This window comes from Chelon labrosus (assembly GCF_963514085.1).
Source record: "Chelon labrosus genome assembly, chromosome: 5".
Taxonomy (NCBI): domain Eukaryota; kingdom Metazoa; phylum Chordata; class Actinopteri; order Mugiliformes; family Mugilidae; genus Chelon; species Chelon labrosus.
Window position 1 is genome coordinate 24,769,582 of NC_140341.1, and position 22,016 is coordinate 24,791,597.

Genomic DNA, 22,016 nt, shown 5'->3' on the forward strand with positions numbered 1-22,016 from the left:
TTCTATAACAGGGGAGAAAAAAAGTTCTATAGAGACGGAAAATGTGTTGTTGATCTAGATATAAGCATGCATTTGAACAACAGGAGATGATAGAATTAGCAAGCACGTGGATTTTACATATGCAAACCCCAGAAGAGCAGTGTAACACTCAGAAAGCTATAGCTGTGCCTACTAGCACTTATATGATCAGAGCATTTACCTTAGCCCATTTTCAGGCTACATATACACTAATCAGGCATAACATTATGACCACCTTCCTAATATTGTGTAGGTCTCCCTTGTGCCTCCAAAACAGTTGTGGCTCATCAAAGAATGGAAATGGGCCTCCCTTGGGTGTCCTGTGGTGTCTGACAACAGAATGTTGTTAGTGGGGGGGCTTTGGGTCCTATGGGTTGAGGGGAGGGGCCTCTGTGGTTCAGGCTTGTTGTTGTTGATCAGTGTATGATGGCATATTAGTATCTAGACAGGTACATCACTGGCTTAATGCTGTGTTCACAGTAGTAGAAAAAGCAACAGGCAACAGTTCAATAAAATTGAGCATAAAACGTAGTTATTAGAAGCGACAAACTGATGACCGACACTTGTTGCTGCATGGCCTGCGTCACGTGCTATATATCAAAGTTTAGCTGGCTTCAGTTTTTTCTGGTGAAACATGAAAAGAGTGAAAAGAGTCATCTATTCATATGTGCCTGTTCCATCTGTTCATTTTTGAATGGATGAGGACATATGAGCACTTAAAACTGGTGCTCGTGGTTGTTCAGGGGCTGGGCTGCTATCTCACCTGCATCTCATCATCTACTAAAGCTATACACTACTTAAGGACTTCCAACTCTCCCACTCATTGCCAATTCTTCAGTTACCTTGGCGGTAGTTACCTTCAAACCAGCTGCTGTCATTTAGTCTATTGCTGAAGTGCTCTTTCTAACGTTCTTGCCTTCTCGGCTCTTTTGTTTCCTTTTGGAACGCCACTCCACCTTTTGTTAAACGTTGCTAATTAAAGTCCTGTTTTCCTTGAGTTGTCTCTACAACATAGCATGAACACATTAACAACAGAATATTTCGCTCCCTTATATCTTGATCTTATATCTTCTTGGAATCGGATATCAAACAGTCAGCAATTAACCTATTGCCTTCTTTGTAATTACACGCCTTGATCACATGTCAGGAGTTTTGCTCATCGCCCATTGCTTTGACATTTGGTTGCTGGGTCTGGTTGCCCTGGTAACCCTTGCATATTTCCCACCCAAAATATTTCCAAATGAAACAAGCAAAACATAAAAACATTGCTAGTGTACGGAGCTAGCTCTTTCTATTATCATTCTGTATTTGCAAAGGAAATATCATTAACAATGCTGCCACTCCATCTAGGTTCACTCAGCGCAGTACTCTATAGCCCTATTTGCACGGGATTAGTTTGACCTGGGGATGTGATGTGATTTAGAAATCCTACGTCTGTTTCATGTGGTGCATTTGCACGGGTTAAGCAAACTCTGTGTTTCACTCAAATTCACTATCCATAGTTATGATGTGTCTGCTTCTTCAGTCCGCTACATGTCAGAGGACATTTTACACTTTTTGACAGCTTATTTAATTCAGATTAATGATTTTTTTAAAGAAAACATGACGTGATGAGACTGTATTGATCCTGGGGGAGAATTTACGAACAACCTGGTCAGCGACATCTCAACATTGCAACCTAACAGTCGTCCAAACTTTTATTTATAACACAGCCTTTGTACTTCTTGAATGAAAACAGGCAGATAAAAAGGCTGCAAATCAAATAAAACTCTTAAAAAATAATTAAAAACACATTAAAATCACAGAGATGCTGATTCACACTGGATTAGTATTATCACAGGGCCTCTGCGTTAGGAGAAATAGGCCAGGTAATTTCCATGTAATTTACAATTATAGACACGGTCGATTTGCACAGGATTAAAATCACAGACAACCTCCACAATTATTACAATTGCTAGAGGTCCCCAGGTAAAACTAACCCTGTGCAAATACAGCTTAAATCTGCTATCAGAACCACAAATGTGGTGGTGGGAACGAAAGGGGTGGACAGTGTATCCCTTCAGTGAACACATGGGGAACTCGATCAATAGAGACTACCACTGGTCATCCCCCAGAATGTATCACATTTTTTAATTTTTTTTTTAATTTCCATTGCTAGAACTCATGGTTTCTTGTTGCCACATTGTTGCTAGTGGCTTCCTGTGTGTAGGGCCCTTTAATGTTGACAAAACAAAATGCTTTTCTTTTTTCTTGCTAAGCAACACAGTGGTGTTCCTGGACCTTATTGCCAGTCCAATTTCTTTACACAACTAATTCACAACACTTTCTACAATTTAGATCCATGCATACTGCACACTGCATAATATATAATATGTATGAGTAGTATTGGCACTGCATATATTTGATCCGGTTGTCCTTGTAGGGAAATCTGGTCACATGTGCCTCATCTCAATGACCTTGCATTTTCTTATAATTTAAAATGCTTTTCAGAGCAGAGGGGTGAAGGTTAGTTAGGAGAAGGAAAGACAAAGCTAAGAAGGTGCATTAAGATTCGGTTGGTTCAAAGCTCAAATAAAGGTTAGCTGCCGTATTAAATCAGTATGCTGATCTTTCACTCAAATGCCAACACTCTCGCAAAGCCGGCAACACGGAGGCTGGTTCAATTGTCTTAAAACCTTTTAACATTCATATTTCAACACTGTATGCCACTCAGTAGGTCTAACTCTATAAAAAAACTAAAAATTCCTGTCACCTGCTTCTCTCATATCACACACACACAGTACCTGCTTAAATAGCATGCTGTAGTTGTATTACTCCTTATTTGTATGCATATCAAACAAAGCAGCATTTGCAGCCGGATAGAGGTGCTGAATGGAAAATAATTGGTGATGCACACCGGCTTGGCTCCGGGCATAAAGTCCACAGTAACACATCTAGAAGTACACAATCACTCTTCAATAATTCCACTGACTTTATCACTCAATTCCACCAAATAGGACAAATAGGAACACTGTTTAGCTCTTGTTTTACAAAGTCACTGACAATGACTTAACAACAGAGCAGACCGGGGAGTGCTTGAGAAGCAGGAATGAAAGCCTTCTCTGCACACTTACAGACAGACTTGAAGTCAGTCAGTGCAGGAAACTGAATGACAAAACAGCAACATCTGAGTTTCAAGGTTCATCTGGACTATAATGTTTGTGATTTTCCCCTCAGTGGGTTCCAAGGCTAAAACAACTTGAGTGCACTCCTATTCAAGTAGGAGTTTCAACATGCACCATCGCATCGTTAAATATGGCATGGCATGCCAGCAGCAGTCTTTAGCATCACTCTCACTTTGAGTCAGTTGAACTCCCGTGACTTTTTGCAGTTCAGTATCTTTGCAAACAATCAATTTCATTTCACCTTTGATGGACGATGCAACTTGAAAAACTGCACCAAGCTTTTTTTTTCCAAAGAAATTTCTTGGGGTTTTCATCACAAGGGTCACAAGGTTTTCTTATTTCTTTATGGTACTTGTTGCTGGGTGACCATCCTAGACTGCAGAGCTTTTTAGTTGAGCTGATTTTCCTTCCAATTATTTGGACCCTGCACTGTAGAGTCTTCAGAAAACAAGAGTCATGCACTAAAAGATTAAAATATTTGTGTGTATACGGTATATATAAAATCAAAGTAAGGTCCCCTAACTTACTCTGATGAGTAATACATCAACCAAGAGTCAAATGAAAGAAAGATGATGCAGAAAGACGACAGACTAACATCTAAAACATTTATTTTTTTGAATGGCGCACGATCCACCCATGCTAGCATGGCAAGCTACCAGTCGATTGCAATTGATGTATTTGGCACCTCTGCTCTATTGTTTCCTGTACAGAATATACTTTATCCTTTTACCTTATATTGTGCTTTGAGTTATGAAAGTAGCAAACCTTCTTAGCAACTGGATTGATTAGGTGGCCCAGTGACTGAATATGCCTCAGAATCTTAGTGCTTGGTTCATCTGTCGGCTGTCTGGATTCTCTCTGTCTTCACAACTTCTGTGCTTATCTAAGAAAAGCAGCATTATTAACAGTGTTGGGAGTAACGCGTTACAAAAGTAATGTAATTACTGTAATGTATTGCTTTTTGCTGTAACGCGCTAATGTAAGGCATTCCAAAAAAATAATTGGGTAATATTTTACTCGGTACAAAGGTCAGTAACGCATGTTACAATGCATTTTAACCCGAAATTAAGTGGTGTTTTGTTTTCATACTATCACCGATAACACAGCGAGATCAGCAGAGGAGAAAAATTCCACACAAATTGTAAAACGTTTCTTCATATAGGGCTGAAGCAGGCTCGACGTTGGACAGTACATTTTCAAGATGGACATACTATCATTATTTTCAGTTTGTTAGAGACAAAGATATGAGGAGCATAGTTAAGTGCACTTGTGTGAAACCAAAAGATCTATCTACGTCGCGAAATATTTAGAGCGGTGCCACGCTAACATTAAGTTAGTGAAAAGAAAGCAAACTGAGGACGAAAGCGGAGACAAAGCAGTTAAAGGTCTGTTTTTAACTACATTCTGGCTATGATTGTTCCTTGTATTGCATTACGAGCCATCACTGCGCTGCGCCTATTACATTCTTCAGTTGTTATCCTTAAGCCTAGGAGCATAATAAGATACATTATATAGTATATATATATATTTCCAGTTATTTTGGTGAAAGTAACTTAAAAGTAATGCAGTAGTAGTGTAATGCCTTACAATTCAGAGACAGTAATATTATAATGTAACGAATTACTTTGAAATGACAGTAACAAGTAATACATAATGTATTACGTTTTTGAAGTAACTTGCCCAACACTGATTATTAATAGAATACCAAAGTAAACTACTAAATTAACTTTAGAACAGATATCCCGTTGTGTATAGGATAAATTCTTAAGATGTCTTATTTGATCTCTTGACTTTTCATTTAGAGAGGTTGACAGGAGTGCTGTCACTGAGTTAGATTTCTTGACTGCTGGGTGTGTTGCCATTAGATTCAGTACAAGACTTCCAGGATCCTTCCAGGGTGAATTTCACTTGAATCATTTTTGTGACTTTTTGGCTGGCTTCAATACTAATGACATTCACCTTAACCTAAACAGTACTGTCTGTTTTATGCTATTAGCAAATGTTACCATGCTAAAATGCTAACCTAAAGTGTTGAACATTTTATAGACTCTGCACTGCAGACTTCAGACAACTTCCAGCCAGCTGTCATCTTCAAAAATTCTTGGATGACGTGGGACTTCTGGGGAAGACGGGAAGACTCATCCCAGACATTGAAGTCTGGTGCCAATAAACTGACATTCAGCTTAATGTGGGTAAAACATCACACACCACACATCCAGGGAATAGAGATTGAGATAGTGGGCTCCTAGAAGTAAACGGGTGTTCACCTGATCAAGAAACTGACTGGACTGACCAAGCTAACGCAGTTTATAAGAAAGATCAGAGCAGACTATACCTGTTAAGGACACTTAGGTCCTTTGGAGCGCAGAGAGTATTCCTGAGGAACTTTTACGACTCTGTGGTGGCATCTTCAACGGAGTGGTCTGCGGGAGCAGCAGCGTCTCAGCGGCAGACAAGAAGAGACTGAACAGACTGGTGAAGAAGGCCAGCTCTGTTCTGGGCTGCACACTTAAGCCTGTGGATGTGCTGGGTAATCAGCGGATGAAAGAAAAGCCGTCATACCTGATGGAAAACCATCCCTCTTCACGGGCATTATACCAACACTCGGAAACGCCTCCAGCAGCCAGCTGCTTCATGTGTGACTGATAGTTACAGTCCCTCCTTCTTGCTTCTGTGAGGCTGTACAATCAAGCCTGCTCCCAGTAATATCTGTGCAGTAACATATGCATACATGTATTTATTCTCTCATGTGAAATATACACCGACTTCTATTGTATTTCATTTTAAATTTATGTTATCTTATCTTAGCCATGTAGGCATGCAGCAGACCTGCGCTTCACAAAGCCGCTAGCATTCCAGTTTTGTTAGACATGTTCAAATGTTTATTTGCATTTTTGTTACTCTTCAGGCCCTAAGAAAACTAATGCACATCTAAAACTTGACTGTGAACTACAACAACTGTATGGCATACTGCATATTTATTTCCTTACAGCTAGAGGAGGGTTTTTTCTTGCCTTTCTGCCAGGCTTCTTCTAATCATGCTGAAGGATCTGTAGTAAACTCAACAACCCAGCACATCAGCTGAAGCCATCACTGCTTTTCGAAATTACAAGTCAAAAACAGACTACCTCAGTTGCTTAGGAGCCAACGATTGGCTGGAAAATAGAAAAAAATAATAATACAAAAATCAAGTCTTTGTCATTGCTTTGCCATTTCTGGGAAAATTGCATTGACCTACACAATTGTATTTTCAAACATAAAATGTCAGATATGCATGGTGAACATATGTAAAATGAAAGCAATTCTTATATGTGCAAAAACCCAGTCTTTATCTCGTCTTGTATCCGATAATAGCCACAAGTTTCTTCTTAACACTCTTAACTATTATAAATTCCTGTTACTCCACTTGTATTGTGCCTTCAGCTAAGCTTTGTGAAGAATTCATTTCTTACATTTTTTTAAAGACATGATTTCTGCTATCAGGTCCTTCTCCTCACCCTCTGCCTCAAACCCTGCTGATTCCCCTGTATGCCCTGTTGTTTTTGAGAATTTTGAGCAGGTGTCTTTCCCCTTTTTACCTGAAATAGTCCAGCAGTGGCGGCCATCTTACTGCCCCCTTGATAGCATCCCACCTCGTCTCCTCAAGGGTGTTTTTAATACCCTTGGGCCATGTATTGTAGACCTTATTAATTCTTCTCTGATGTCTGGCTGTGTTCCAGCTGCTTTCAGACATGCTGTAGTACAGGCCCTCATCAAGAAGAACAATCTAGACCCCTCTGTTGTTTCAAACTTCAGGCCCATTTCCATGCTACCTTTTTTGTCAAAGGTATTAGAAAAAGTAGTTTATGACCAACTTCAGGCATACCTTGACTTGCATGGTATTTCTGAGAAGTTCCAGTTGGGTTTTAAATCGTGCCATAGCACCAAGACTTTGATATAGGAGAAGGACCTGCTTTAAACTATTGATTCTGATAACTCTGCTGGTCATCTTGGACCTCACTGCTGCCTTCGACACAGTAGATCACAACATCCTTAAGTCACGTCTCGACCTGTCTGTAGCCATTAAAGGCAAAGCCTTGAAATGGTTCCGATCTTATTTATCAGACAGGGGTTTCTCTGTCCAGTCAGGCCAGTATCTCTCAACAGCATCCTCTCTTAGCTGTGGCGTTCCTCAAGGGTCTATCTTGGGGCCCATCCTTTTTCATTGTACATGCTGCCCTTGGAGTCCATATTTACAAAGTATAACATCACGTTTCATTGTTTTGCAGATGATTTACAAATTTATCTGCCAATACAAACAGCAATGCCTCGATACAGGCTTTGGTGAGTTGTCTGAGGGATGTACAGTCATTAATGGAGGCAAACTTCACTTTTGTAAACACATGTGATAGAACTGCAGGAGAAAAAGGGCAAAAACCCAGGCAGGGACAAAAGAAACAGCAGTACACTGACAGGTGAGGGTGCACTGAAATTTGAATCAATCTCTTCTGACTGTGTGTGCTGCATTATAGATGTAGGTGTTTAGACTTGCACAAAGAAAAAGCATGCAATCTTTTCATCTTTTCTTCATCCGTGTCAGTCAGTTGAAAACCGTGGCAACAAACTGGTCTTTGGTGTTCAGAACAACAACTATGATTGCCATAAAGTTTAAATTGACCTTTCATAAAGACAGTCATTTCAAGACATCTCTCACTTGTATGATTTCCATGCTGTATGGATTGAAAACCTCGTTTTCAGATTGTACGTGACCACACACAGGATGAGAAAGAGAGTGATAGAAAAGGGAGTACTGTGTGTGGTACATGACAGATGCAGACACAGCAACATGGTGCAGTGAATTTACAATTTCAGTACTATGATATCAGTAGCAATCATGGCAGAGGCATAGAGCGTGAAGGTGTGGAACCTGGAGGCTTTCAATATTAAACAAATTAAAAAGACGCTATGAAATACATAACTTTCTTACTCTTGGAATTATGCGCTAGGTACTGTACATGCAAGCTGCCAGTGGAATCAAAAAATCTGAAGGTGAGGCTTTACAGATGGAAAAGGATACAGTAAGACAGGTCACCAGATAAAACACTCAGGAGGTTTAAAATAAGCCCAAGTACCACTAATCAAAGCTGTAGTGGCCATCTTCCCAAAATGACACCACAGGCGACACTGATTGCACAAGCAAGCTCTCAAAAACAGACGGGAATGTGTGCTTCAGACTTGTCACAGGGGTCATTAATAGAAACAACAACCTCTCAACCTCTAAAGACAGTGTCCAATGCGAAAACCTTATTTTCTTTTTGGCTCTGAAACTTAAGAATAAAGTTTTCGGACCAAAGCCTAAGGGATATTGGTAGCACTTTCTTTGTTCAAGTCAAAGATAAATCTTTGAGCTGGCCAAGACGACCCTGACGAATGGATAGTCCTGACATTAAAGTGCAGAGATGGGGAGTGGAATTCATCCTATGGACACCAGTAATGTCTGTGGAGAGAAGGGAGATAACCTTTCAAAGGGTGCTGTCATGCAAGCATTTCTAAAGCATTTCTAAAGAAGAATAAAAGTAAAAAGTATGGCCGGGCCAAGTGTGTTACCTCATTAGAAATGTCTGCAACACAGGTAGCCTCCATGTCGAGGATAGAATTTGTCATGAAACATAACTGACTGAAAAAAAGATCTGAATTACAGCGATGGAAGGTGTACTTTTGCTGCACTGCATATGGAGCCTGTGAATTTAATTCAATTTTATTCATATAGCGTCAGTAGCAATACAAATTGTCTTTACAGAACGTAGAGCCTGAAACCCCCAGAGCAAGCACTAAGGCGACAGTGGCAAGGAAAAACAGGAATAGACCTTGAGCAGAACCCAGCTCATATGGAGGGACCCATCTGCTTGAGGCCAGAGAGAAAAAGAGAGAGAAGAGAGAAGCAGGAGGACGAGATAAAAAAAAACTAGAATCTGATAGTGATAGAAATACAAGATATAGCAGATGATGTTACATGAGAGTTTGATGATGAATATAAATAAAGCTGTTGGTGACAGCTGTAATTCTATTACAGGCATCAGGTAGGAGTGGATACCTGCAGGCAAATCAGTATAGCAGATCTAAGTACGGATGAAAAGAAACTGCATCTGTTTCCACACGAAGAGAGGGACATGCTAAAGTGAAAGTGAAAGTGAAAACCTCTGATGTGTGACCACGGTGACATGGTGATGAGGCTATAAGCATTGATTTCTTAGTTGCCAGCTTGGCTACAGTAGGTGACGAGGGCTGTACTGCCCTGTGGCTAAAAGGCGTTACATTATGTTTACTGAAAGCTGAGTTATGACCTTTTGATGTATGTTTGACTGCTTTCCTGTTTTAAAGAGTGTAATTTCATCGAAAAGAGCTTTGAAGTTCGGCAGCAGCTACAAAAGAGAGCAATCCAAGTGAAAAGGCAGCACATGCAGGTTGCTTTGACTGTGTAATTACTGTATTTGGATTTGTTGTCCAGGCTGCAGAAAAGGCTTGATGATATGTGGGCGGCAGAGCACAGTAAACATGCTTTTTTTTAATGCATAAAAGATTCTAGTTTTTGCCCTTACTTTGAAAAGGATAATATTCCTACTAAGCTGTTTAATTATGTAGCGAAGAATAAAACTAAGCAGCTAAGATGAACTTGTTTGCTGATTTAGGCTGGAGAAGAGAAAGCACAGTTAAACTCCTTCTGAAGTTACAATCTGTTATTTTATCTCTCGACTAGTGACCTTTTTCTACTTCTGTTGTATGTAAACTCTCAGGGATCACGTGAATGAGTCTAGTTACTAGCAATAGAAGATTGGAAAGTCAGCTCTCAGACAACCATGACGTCTCAGGAAGTAAACAAAGACAAAGTGTTTCCTTTATTATACCTCAGTGTCAATGGAGGACAGCTATCACTTCACTCCCACACAAGTGAATCACTAATGTCATGAGAGAAAGAAGGTAATCAATAAGAAGAGGCCAGCTCCTTGGTATACAAATAAGCACAAAGGCTGGAGAGGAAGTGAAACGATTCACGAATTGTCTAGCGGTAGAGAAAGTCTAATATAAAAATCTCTCCAATGTTTTATGCCAGAACTAGCTATTATTCATCATAATCAATAGAAGCAAACACTCATTCTTTTCAGCCCTGTATCCAGGGCTGACACAGAGTCACAGCCATGTATTCCTTCAGCTCTAAGAAGTACTTCATGAGTTTCTTTACTAAATAAAGAATTCAAAATCTGCTTCCCACAACTGTCAAATATGTAGCATCAGGTACAGTAGATATAAGACTTTATAATTAAAGTACTTCTCCCCTGTATTTGTGGGAAAACACAAGCTCCCACTCTTAATCTTATTATTGGCTTAACTTTCTCCTTTGAAGAACTTTGAACGTTGCATAAAAGTTCCAACACAAATAAAGTGATTGACTGATAGTTACTCTGGATGGAATTGCATTGGCTTCTAGTTGGAGTCAGTGCTACAAGACCTCTCTGAGGAGCCACTTACTGATCAAGCGGATCTTATTTCTACCATATCATTCACTGGTTCCCTGTAAACCCCAAAATGAGATTTAAAACCCTTCTCCCATATAAAAAGCTCTAAATTACCTAGCTTGATCTTATCTTGGGATAGAAAACTCCTATTACTGTATTTTTTCTTCTATTTATTCATTCTCCATTCAAGCCAACTGGTTTACGCAGCCAGCTTGAGTCTGGATCCGTCTCCAAGTAATTTCTCCTCCCCTGCCGCCAAGAGGTGTTGGTGTGTGTCTCTTTACAGTACTGTCTCTTTATAGGTCTTTACTATGTTAACTATACTGTGGATTAACTATATAAACTAAACTGAATATTAAATCCAATGACTTATCAAGTGTTCTGTGGTCGTTAATCTTCTTACTTTTTTTTCAGAAGTTTAGCTAAATATCAACGTATAATGTTTTCTGAGGAAAGATGGAGAGCCAGCATGAATCAATTACTCTGTTTCATTTTGAAAAGGGGGTCCCCATAATGTTAAATGCATGTACAGAATGTATGCAAGTTAAAACATTTAGAACAAGTGAATGTCAATTATGCAAGGAACTGAAAAAAAATAAATAAATAAGGGAACCAAATTCATTTATCAAATCAGATTATTATATAATGTATGCAGGGAGAGGGTAGATAGATTTTCTTTGAAGAAACTCACTTGACTTTCTACACAGAGAGAGAGAGAGAGAGAATTCACATTCACAATGTACAGGACAGAAAAATGGTGCATTGACCTATCTGTCTAAATCTCTGTTTCGCCCCCTGTGCAGGAACTTAACTAATTTGTCTTTCTCTAGAGATCTGCCACTGGTATCTGTTTCTCTTCCCTTTTCAGTCAGCGGTGCTACCAATCGTTGCTCGTTTTACACCTCTGTGTAAAAGGGTCGGGAGGGCTGTGCTTCTGGGCCCCATGGTCATTTTGTGAGTTGTTGCACATATGTGATGTGTCTTTTTGTTTTGTAGCTATAGGCCTTAACGTGTAGGTTGTTCAGTGTTTTACTTAAAGATAGTTCTGCCAACTACACTAAAGTAAAATCCAGTGTCTGTTGTTTTTCTTTTAATAGACACTTGACTGTTTCCTTTCTAGATGGAGGTGTTTGATGTCCTCTTATGCTTGATGTCCTCTTATGCTCTTGATGTCCTCTTATGCTCTTGATGTCCTCTTATGCTCTTTATGCTCAGAGACTGGCTATACACTTGTATTAAAATGACTCATCTCCTCTGATTTGTCATCCGGTAACACGTTACAGTCCTCCCCCGGCTCAGCTTGGGGACGTAACAATCCCAAACCAACCTTTCATTCGTGGGCTAACAAAACATCTCCTTAAGTCAATCAAAACATAGGAACAATTAATTATCATGACTGCAAACACATCGAGGGTGAAAAAGGTGACAAAGATGTGAACATGAGAATAACAGTATCAGAGATTACTTGAGATGAGAGAGGCAGAGGAGTTGGGAGGAAGGGATGTTAATTAGCGCCACTTCTCAGGAAGCGTTTATAGATAGAGCTGCCTTGCTTTGCATACATCACAGCCTGATTGCTTCTCTTTAAATGGATGTCTTACCATAGTAGGCTGTGTGGTATTTAGGTGCACCAATCTGTCTGAGAAAGGGGTCGGTATTATGTCCAAAGTCCGCAGAAGCAACCTAACCCTCACGAAAGATTGGAAAACTGTGTGTGTTAAGTAGCATTTGGAAATTTCACTTGTGGACTAAGGCACAGTATGATATTTTACTGTTGTATGCACAGTATGTATCAAAACTGTGATTGACAGTTATGGGGTAATTTCTGGAATGTGTGTGTGTGTGGCAATTAATGTCAATCTGCAGGCACGTTTCGGAGGCCTGATACCCCTGTGAGAACTACTTCGGCATGTCCACTACATGCTCACATAATAGCAAGTGACCACCTGTATGGTATGAATAGTGTGAAGTCATAATTCATAATTATAATTAATATAATTTCTGACTAGCCTTCAAACCCTTAATGTAGGACTGACAATTGATTCCATTATTCTGGAGATTGTGGGGGAGGTGAAGAAAGTGAGAGAAAGGAAAGTGAACCAAGACATGACAAGGAAGGTGAAGAAAGTGAGAATATTGAGATGGACATACCAGGAGCGAATCAGCCTGAAGCCGGTGCAAAAGACCTGAGGGAAGAGTTAGAAAAACTAAGAGCTCAGAAAATTAAAGCTGCAAGCAGCGTTGAACGGGCCCTCGCAATCCACGCTTGTCGGCGTCCGGCAAGGACGGGGTCACTGCATTTCTCAGGGGATACAGTGGAGTAACAGTGCACCGTGGCACGATAGCTAACAGTTCTCCAATGACAGGCAAAGTCTTCCTGCTTCAAGGATTTATTTTGTCACTCCTAATTTAAGTTTAATATAAATAAAACCCATCTATCCATCTATCTATCTATCTATCTACCTACCTACCTACACATCTATCTATCTATCTATCTACCTACCTATCTATCTATCTATCTACCTACCCATCTACCTACCTACCTACCTATACATCTATCTATCTACCTATCTATCTACCTACCTACATATCCATCTATCTATCTATCTCTATCTATAACAACGACGAATAAACTCCGCTAGCTTAATGCTAACGTACAATGGGAAACACCATAGACAGGCTAACGGAACTAGCATCGCCATATCGGCGGCAACATCAAACTCTTTTGACTGTATTCTCTCTGTGGCATCAACAAACAGTTGTATAATTATTCTCTCTGTGTCATCAAAGTATGTTAAAACAGCCTCACCAATCATTAGAAGTTAAACCAACACACACACACACACACACACACTGACATTCAGCCAGCAGAGAGAAATGATTTGGCTCCATCTGCTGGACAAAGTAGCGAACTACGTGTGCACTGATGATGAAATGAGGGAGAAAGAGCAACTTTTCACTTTCACTACCATAAAAGGCCCTAAAGTTTAACGAAAACTCACAATCTTCGCAGGGAGTGATCATGAAGATCATAAGTATGTCGTGATAACATCTGAAGACAATAAAAATCATCCCGACAGGAATGGCAGCTCATACAACAGACTCTATTTAAATCAGCCCACAATAGGTGGCGCTACAACAATTGCATGAATATTGACATATGGATGTGTTCAGTTAGGGACCAGTAACAATACTGTAAAGTTTCATGCACTTTGGACTGAATTGACGCATGTTTACAGCACGTTTAAGCACGTTTAATGCAACTTCCTGTTTCATGGCGCATCAAAAAAACTTTGAGGGGCCAGCAGAGCCACGCCACATAGACGAAAAGTCAAAAAGAAAATATGCTCATGTTCATCAAGGGTTCAACTACCTAATTCCATAGTTTTTGAAGTCTATCTGATAGGTTTAATGCCTTAAAAAAAAATGATGATTAATTCCAATTTTCTCCAATTTTCTCCAATTTTCACACTTTTAATCAAAATAGCAGACTTCCTGTTGGGTTTAGAATATCGCTCCAAGAGACTTTTTTGTGCGTCCTGGGATGTTACATATACGTGACATATTTCCAGATTTTTAGACGCAACGGGCTTCAGGGGCTGGTCCGTACAAGGTCCGTAGGTGGCGCTACTGAGCCATTTTGCCACGCCCATGCTCGAGGCCCTGATACATTGCAATTTTGGGGCAAACGAATGTTTCTGCCAATTTTCAGGAGTTTATGTGCATGTTTAGGCATGCGTACGATTTTCCAAAGTTCCTGACAAATAATAATAATAATAATAATAATAATAATAATAATAAACAGTACGAAAACAATAGGGTCCTTGCACTTCGTGCTCGGGCCCTAATAAGGGCAGAAGAAGAAACTCTGAAAAACAAAAACAAGAATGCTGTCCTAAGGGGAAAAAAAAGTTTGCTCAACCTTTCTAAAGGTCAGATAAACAGTAAGATGAGCGTGAAATGGCCAAAAAAAACAAAAAACAAACAAAAAAAAACACAAAGAAAAACGCTGTAAAAATCTGTGTTGGTCAAGAGGATGCAGTTTGCTCCAGGGCATTGAGATTCCTCTACCTGACATGAGGAGCATGCAAATGAGATTACAGCACATAAAGATGGTATCACGAGTATCAGAGGAGGTGTTTGACACGATGCAGCTGAAGGCTGATTGCCTGATAGCGAATGTGTGCTAACTCTGGATGAGATGGCAATCACACTGAACCTGGAAACAGTGGCGGTTCCATTGATGGGGAAAATTACAAGCCAAACCTCCCTGAGATTACTGCCCTAGGGCTTCATGTGGTTAACATCACTACAGACACGTCCTTTGGAGTGGACCACAGTGAAGGGCCTGTCAGGAGCAGACAGGAAGCCATATTAAATGCCAGACCTTTCACATCTGGTGACAAACTTTAGGAGTGCCTTGGTTTGTAAACAGACATTTATGATTCCATCAGATTTTGTAAAGCAGGAGAGCCTCTTCTCTAATAAAGTTTCAACCATTTCAGAAATATGAGGAAATATGTGATGCAAGTCTTCAATGAAGCAACAAAGGCAGGTCTGAAATACATGGTGGAGCAGTAACCCATTAGTAAGCATAGCGTATTTGAGCATGTTTTTACCCAAGACTGTGTCGAAAATGCATTCTTCTACATAAGACAGAGGAATCCAGCAACAGTGAGGAAGCTATCAGGCAGATGACAACAGCTTTTTGGCAGACTTCCTGGACGCAGAGGAGACATTTCCCAGTCCTGGCCTCCCAGTGGAGGAGCTGATGGAGTGCAGAACTACTCCTTACCCCTCAAAAACAGCTACTCTATGGTTTATGTCAAAAACAAAAGTATCAATCCTAACTTTTGTGACAAACGCCAATGTGCAATTTATCACAATGATGATAGCTCTAAGAGCGAGTACACTATTTTACTGACTTTAAAATCATTCAAGGTGTACTTTGATGGCCATCAAAAGAAGTCATTGATGTAGTCTTTCGAATCAGGGAGGATCAGTACCAGGACCAGTTCTTCCTTCCACCAAATTTCATGGGTTTGCTAGAGAGAGGCTAGGCTCCTGGACAGCAGGCTTCCCTCATCCATAATTTTCAAAAAAAATAACAAAACAAAACAAAAAAAACAATAGATACAGTCAGAGGCAGATTTAGGTATGGGCAACATGAGCAGCATAATGTGAGGGGCGGTACGGCCATTCTGAAAAAGAAATTAGAAATCTGAAAATTAATTGCATTTTGTGATCAGTTTCCCATCAGTTTGATATTATTTCACTTTGTCGGTCGAAGGGGACGCACTTCAACTTTCTGATGAGTAAAGTAAAAAAGCAGCATGTACACCATCAAGGTGAGCTGATTTAGTCCTGACTCTTGACTGACGGGTAATGCAGTGATTCTCCACTGACATACAGTATTAACACCATGGAGAAGAAGATGTCAAAGCCATCAGATGCCCATTTAGACCAAATAGCAAAGAAGAGGAGGAAAAAAGTCCAAGAGATAAATCTTTCGAGTATGATGGTGATGATATTCTGCTTGTAAGAATGAAATAGGATAGATAGCAGAACTGTGTTACCCTGTTGCTAAATAGCTTGCTCGCTATACTCTTACCTAGGGTGTCAGTTTACGTTGTCAGTCCAATTAGCAGCTAAAACTGGATATAACTTCACGCTGTTCCAACCCAACACATGATCTATTTTTAAACTTATGATTATGACACCACCATGAAAGTTTGATTAGCTCCTGAGTTCATTAAGCCAACTTAGACGATGTATACATTATACACATATTTTGTATTTTTTGGGACATACTGAGCATTCTGGGGGTGTCTAGTGCCTCATATCACCAATTAGCCCAGGAGGTTGTATTCTTCCTATTGTAAATATTAAAAAAGTCTTTATTTATATACTGTACTTTTACCCAGACCAAGACGAATTCCACCTTATACCAAGACAAATTCTTGTATGCAGAAACATACGTGGAAATAGATCAGACAGAAAGTTGTACATATGTGATGTGTATGTGTATTTATGTGTGTACAAAAAGGAATGAATGGTTTGAGACTTGTATATTATATTTATATTTAAATTACAAAATTAGGTAGATAGATAGATAGATAGATAGATAGATACTTTATTGATCCCGAAGGAAATTCAAGCATCCAGTAGCAGTAACATACATTGAACATACTAACATACATTGAACATACTTATAAACTATATTAAAAATATAAAGTGACTGTAGAGGTAGAAGTGTGTTTTTTTTTTTTTTTTTTTTTACAAATACGAGAAAAAAACTTCTGAAGTATTCTGGAGCATCCTCTAGTCTAGATGAGGAGCCATCCACCTCGTCTAGTTGAATTATATTTAAACATGCTTTACTTTCAGTTACTATTTTTTCACTGAAACCAGACATTCTTATCTTGCTCTTACAGCCTCCCCAGCACTCCACCGTCCCAATCAATGCTGAAACTACTCAGTGTTTAGAACTATCACTTCTGCGTCCCTTGTCACAACCCTCTGTTTCTATGGTGCTGGTGAGAATAATCCATGCAGTTACAATGCCAATGAGAAGGACTGCCTCTGATGCACATGACAATCCAGACAGCCATGCAGAAAAAAAAGATAAATGCACTCAAATCAGCTAATTTCCATGTCTGGCTGCTACACATTGTATGTGTTCCTTTTTGCAAATGGGTGTTTTCCATACTGTTTAATTCAGTTTTGAACAGAAATGAGGAGAAATGTTGTGGAATAATAACAATAATAATAATAAAGACTAAGTATTCACAAACAGTGGTGTAAGGGTCTGGTTTTGCTCAGTGAAGTGAAAGTGTATTCTTGGACAGACGGCGTACACTGAGGTTAGTGACAGCCTCATGCAGCCACTGCAATATCTGGAGTTGAACTGCAATTCATGGCATCAGTGCACCTCAGCGGCTGTCGGTGTTTCTGCTGTGCCACCACAACAAATATGAAAAAGCATAAGATTGCTCCCTCCTCCAGTCTGAGTGAGTGACAAGTGTAAATGTTTTATTCCTGGTAATCATCTTGCTTAACAAGATCAAAAACAGAGGGCATTTATTCAATTAACACTCCAAAGACAGAATTAAAAAGCAATCTGATTAGCTATAGCTTGATAAATATGTCTAAATTACTGGGTTTGGCTGGGTGAACTCACAGACATGCACAGTACATTAAGTTATCAGTGACAGTGATTCATCTTCTGTAACCGCTTGTCCTGTGAAGGGTCGCGGGGTGCTGGAGCCATCGGGCGAGAGGCGGGGTACACCCTGGACGGGTTGCCAGTCTATCGCAGGACTAACACAGAGAGACAGATGAGCATTCACATGCACAGCTACGGCCTGAAATATAAAAGAATATCCATTACAGTGAAGTCCTCAGCCAAATGAGTCCCACTTCTATGCTGAGTTCTCTCTGTGTTTTGCAGTATGGTAGAGTTTCAAATCTGGTCCCTGTGGCGACCCTCTGTTCTGTGTTTTACGTCAACCAGCAATGATTGGTTTGCAAGAACAGAAGAGGTGAGCAGGCTTCAGCAAGTAGGAGTATGGTGCAGGACGCTAGAGGAGGACAATGAAAGTTGCTGACGCTCCAGAAAAAAAAGAAACTCAGCATTCAGATGAAGAATTACAGTCTTCCCTCAACTCGATATCTCCATTACACTGTGCACTGGAATGTGTTTTTTGGTAAGGTCACGCCATCTCTTTGGTGACACCCTGGGCTGGCCTGAAAGTCACCTTGAACATCCCCAGCTCATAAAAGTTTTGATGTGGAGTTTCTTCATTGGAAAAGATCTGCCGGGCCAATCAGATTATTTTGGCGGGCTTTATGATGGAAAGAAGAGTGACAACGATGCAGTCATCCACACAGTCTGAGTGCTTTAGAGTGGAACTGATTGGTTGTAGGACTATCTAGTTGTGTGAAGATTTATTTTTTTTTTTTCTCTGTCTCAATCAAAATCCGCTCAATAGTGAAATCCAAATGATGTGTTCCCTGACTCATTATCTGATAAGACTGAGTCTGGTTACACCAGGCTATGAATTGGCATGGTTAGATACAGCATACTGATTGCCTGCACCATGATTGATTTGCACATCACACACGACTTTTCCATCAGTCCTCATGTCCTCATGACGCCATCTTACGTATATGTTTCTGATAAGCATTGTTCATACAATGTCCCTAAGACTGATTGAGTATGCATGAGATACAGTGTAGACTGTGCATGCAGGTTATGTTTACTGAGCAAACTCGTTGATACACTTCATATGTTTAATTCATGTGGTTACTTTTTACGCTGTCCCCTGGAAAATTGATTACTGAGAGAGAAGTCATTACTGGACTTACAATCACAGACCACAGAGATTTTCCACAGAGACATTTCTAAACCAAGGGTTTTAATCTTCAGCTATAATGCCCTCCACTCTTCTGCTGGTACTTTCCACAAGATTTTACAACCTGGCTGGGGGGATTTGCTCTTGGTTGGCCACAATAACATTAGTGAGGTGATGTCAGGCACCGACAGTTGGCTTTTATATTCTTCTCAGAGGTACTAGAAAGGGTTGAGGTCGGGGCCCTGTGCAGTCCAGTCACGTTCCCCTAGACCAAAGTCTGAAAACCACTTTTTGATACGTCTCTTTTTGTGCGTGGGGGCGGCACTTTCATGCAGAAAGAGAGAAGAGCCTTCTCAAGCTGCTATAAAGTTGGAAGCAGCAATAGACCTATACATCAACTGAATAAATATTACTTTATTAAGATTTTGCTTAAAGGGCTCTGTCCAAACCATATGAACAAACATTGTCCACATAGAAGATTAGTGACTGTACACAAAAACACACACACAAAAAAGGTTTCCACCAAGAGGTCAAAAAATCTGCAGATTACAACTCTTGATGTTGACATATCTGTAGTCTGTCAGTCCAGTAATAACCTCTGTTTGTCTATCATCAATTACCATCACCACAGTATGAGATGTAACCTCATGCATTAAACATAGAGACTGTATCAGCAAATTAGTTTGCTCAGTAAACATGAGCTGCGTGCGCAGTATATATATGACCAAAGCAGCCATGGGAATATTACATATTACACAAAATAACATATTAAGAGCATACAAGAAGACATCATAAGTGCACGAAGACTCATGCAATAAGTAAAATAGTGTTTGGACAAATTAACCACGGTGCAACGTGCAGTTGTCCGTTGTCACTCAGAGATCTAGATTTCACTCTAGTCAAGCCCCTTAAATCAGCTGCAGCGTGTAACCAAGAGATGGTGTTTCTTTCACAAAAACACATTCAAACAATGTGCAAAAGCCCCCAATACAATATTTTCTCCAGATTTACAGTCGTTTCTGGACCTTCAATGTCTTCAAATGTCACTTGCCTTGTTGTCAGTTATAATTGTCATTTATCTAACATGGTAAACTTTGAAATCGCTTTTACATTTTGTCATCTTTGCAAGTTCAGATATATCATTTTTGCATTAGACCATTACTATTAATACATTCCTAACTTTTTAGCATGACACAACAATTCTTGCAGATGCTATGCAAGTTTCTGCAGTGGTGGATTATTGCCTTGGGGCAAGCAATCTGGCCAGAATATATTATGACTTAGACTTAGACCTAGATAGACTTTATTGATCCACAGGGGCAATTACTTGGTCACAGTAGCTCAGTTGCACATAAAAAACACTCTTGAGAACCACAAATAAAAAGAAAGATAAAATAAAATAAGATTAAAATATAAGTAAAAATCTAGTAAAATAAATAGAGACAGATGTAAACATATATTATATACATAGGAAGGTTTTATAAGGTGCCCTATAAAAGGTGCCTTTTATAAGGTTTTATAAGCTGACTTATGGAGCTGTAGCTTTACCAAAAAATATTTGTATCTGATGTATTAGATTAGGTAAGAGGATCCAAAATCAAGTCAAAAGAGGGCAGTTTAAAGGAGAATATAGCAAAAACTAACATTTAAAAAAGGGTACACTGACTGGACATATTAGTAGGGTAATAAGAACAGGTTACAACAATCACGGAAATGGCAATCACAAAGGCAGGAAAACAAAGACACGAAGCAAAACCAACAGAGACACACAATGTAAGGGACTAACAATATAAAACTATTACAAATGCACTTACATATACATAGTTTTATTAGTACCTCAGACGTACAACATGTTTGTCTGGCATACGAAATTGTGTTCATGAAAACCACATACAGGGGAAACCACATAATTGTAATGGTGTCTGCGTGCTGGCTTGGTTTATCGTACAGTATGCTTTCATGGACATTTCAAGTTTTCAGAGCCACTGTCTGCAGACTGGTCCACAGGAGTTAGGGTAGCATTAGGTGGTGAACTGCCTGCTGCTCCAAAGCTGGTGCAGATTGGGCATTACTTCCAGCCATCCTACGTTCTTTAGGTGCATGGATGCCATCAACTGGTGTTATATGTGCCATTTAAACACCACCCTCTGCGTCTTTGCAGAAAATGTATTGGATGGGCCTTGAAAAAGCCCAACTAGCACAGCCTATTTTGAGTGAACATGCTGGGAAGGCCAGCACGAGACAAGACACACTGTGTGCTGCTGTGTACTTTCAGGTGCTTCCCTTTCCCCGTACTACATCAGGTGACTGAGTGCACCTGGTACTCCTTGCTCATCAAGGGGGAGGGAATAAATTAGAGAGGAGACACCACCAGGGCAGGGTGCAATTGTTGTATGTGTTGTGTTTTGGAGACTTTTCTTTGTTGTTAATAAATTCCTGGATTGTTGTTTTATTGTTCTTTTACCCCAGTAACTTTTTAGTTGTTACTCCCTTCATGCTGTTGTGGTTTCCAAAACAGTGACTGTATTCTATCAGGAAGAACAGCTTTCCCTCTTGGCCTGCACGGTGACTAACCATTATTCATTTCTCTGTTTGTCAGTCAGCATACAGACTGTTATTGAATTAAACAGGGTCTCTCTCTTTGTTCACACCCACATGTACTGAAACATGAGCTTAGCTTTATATACACCTATCATGCATAACATTATGACCACCTTATAACAATACCTAATATTATGTAGGTTTCACTTTTCCCTCCAATACTCATCAGAGAATGGACATGGGCCTTCTGAGGGTGTCCTGTGGTGTCTGGAAACAAAATGTTGTTAGTGGGGGCCCTTGGGTCCTATGGGTTGTGGATTATCCCATAAATATGTGATCAGTCCAGGCCAGGTCAAAACCTTGTGCTGTTCTTCATGTTTTTTTAGTTGTTCCTAAAGAGTTTTTGTGTGTGTGTCTGTGTCAGGCTGCATCCTGCTGGGGATGGC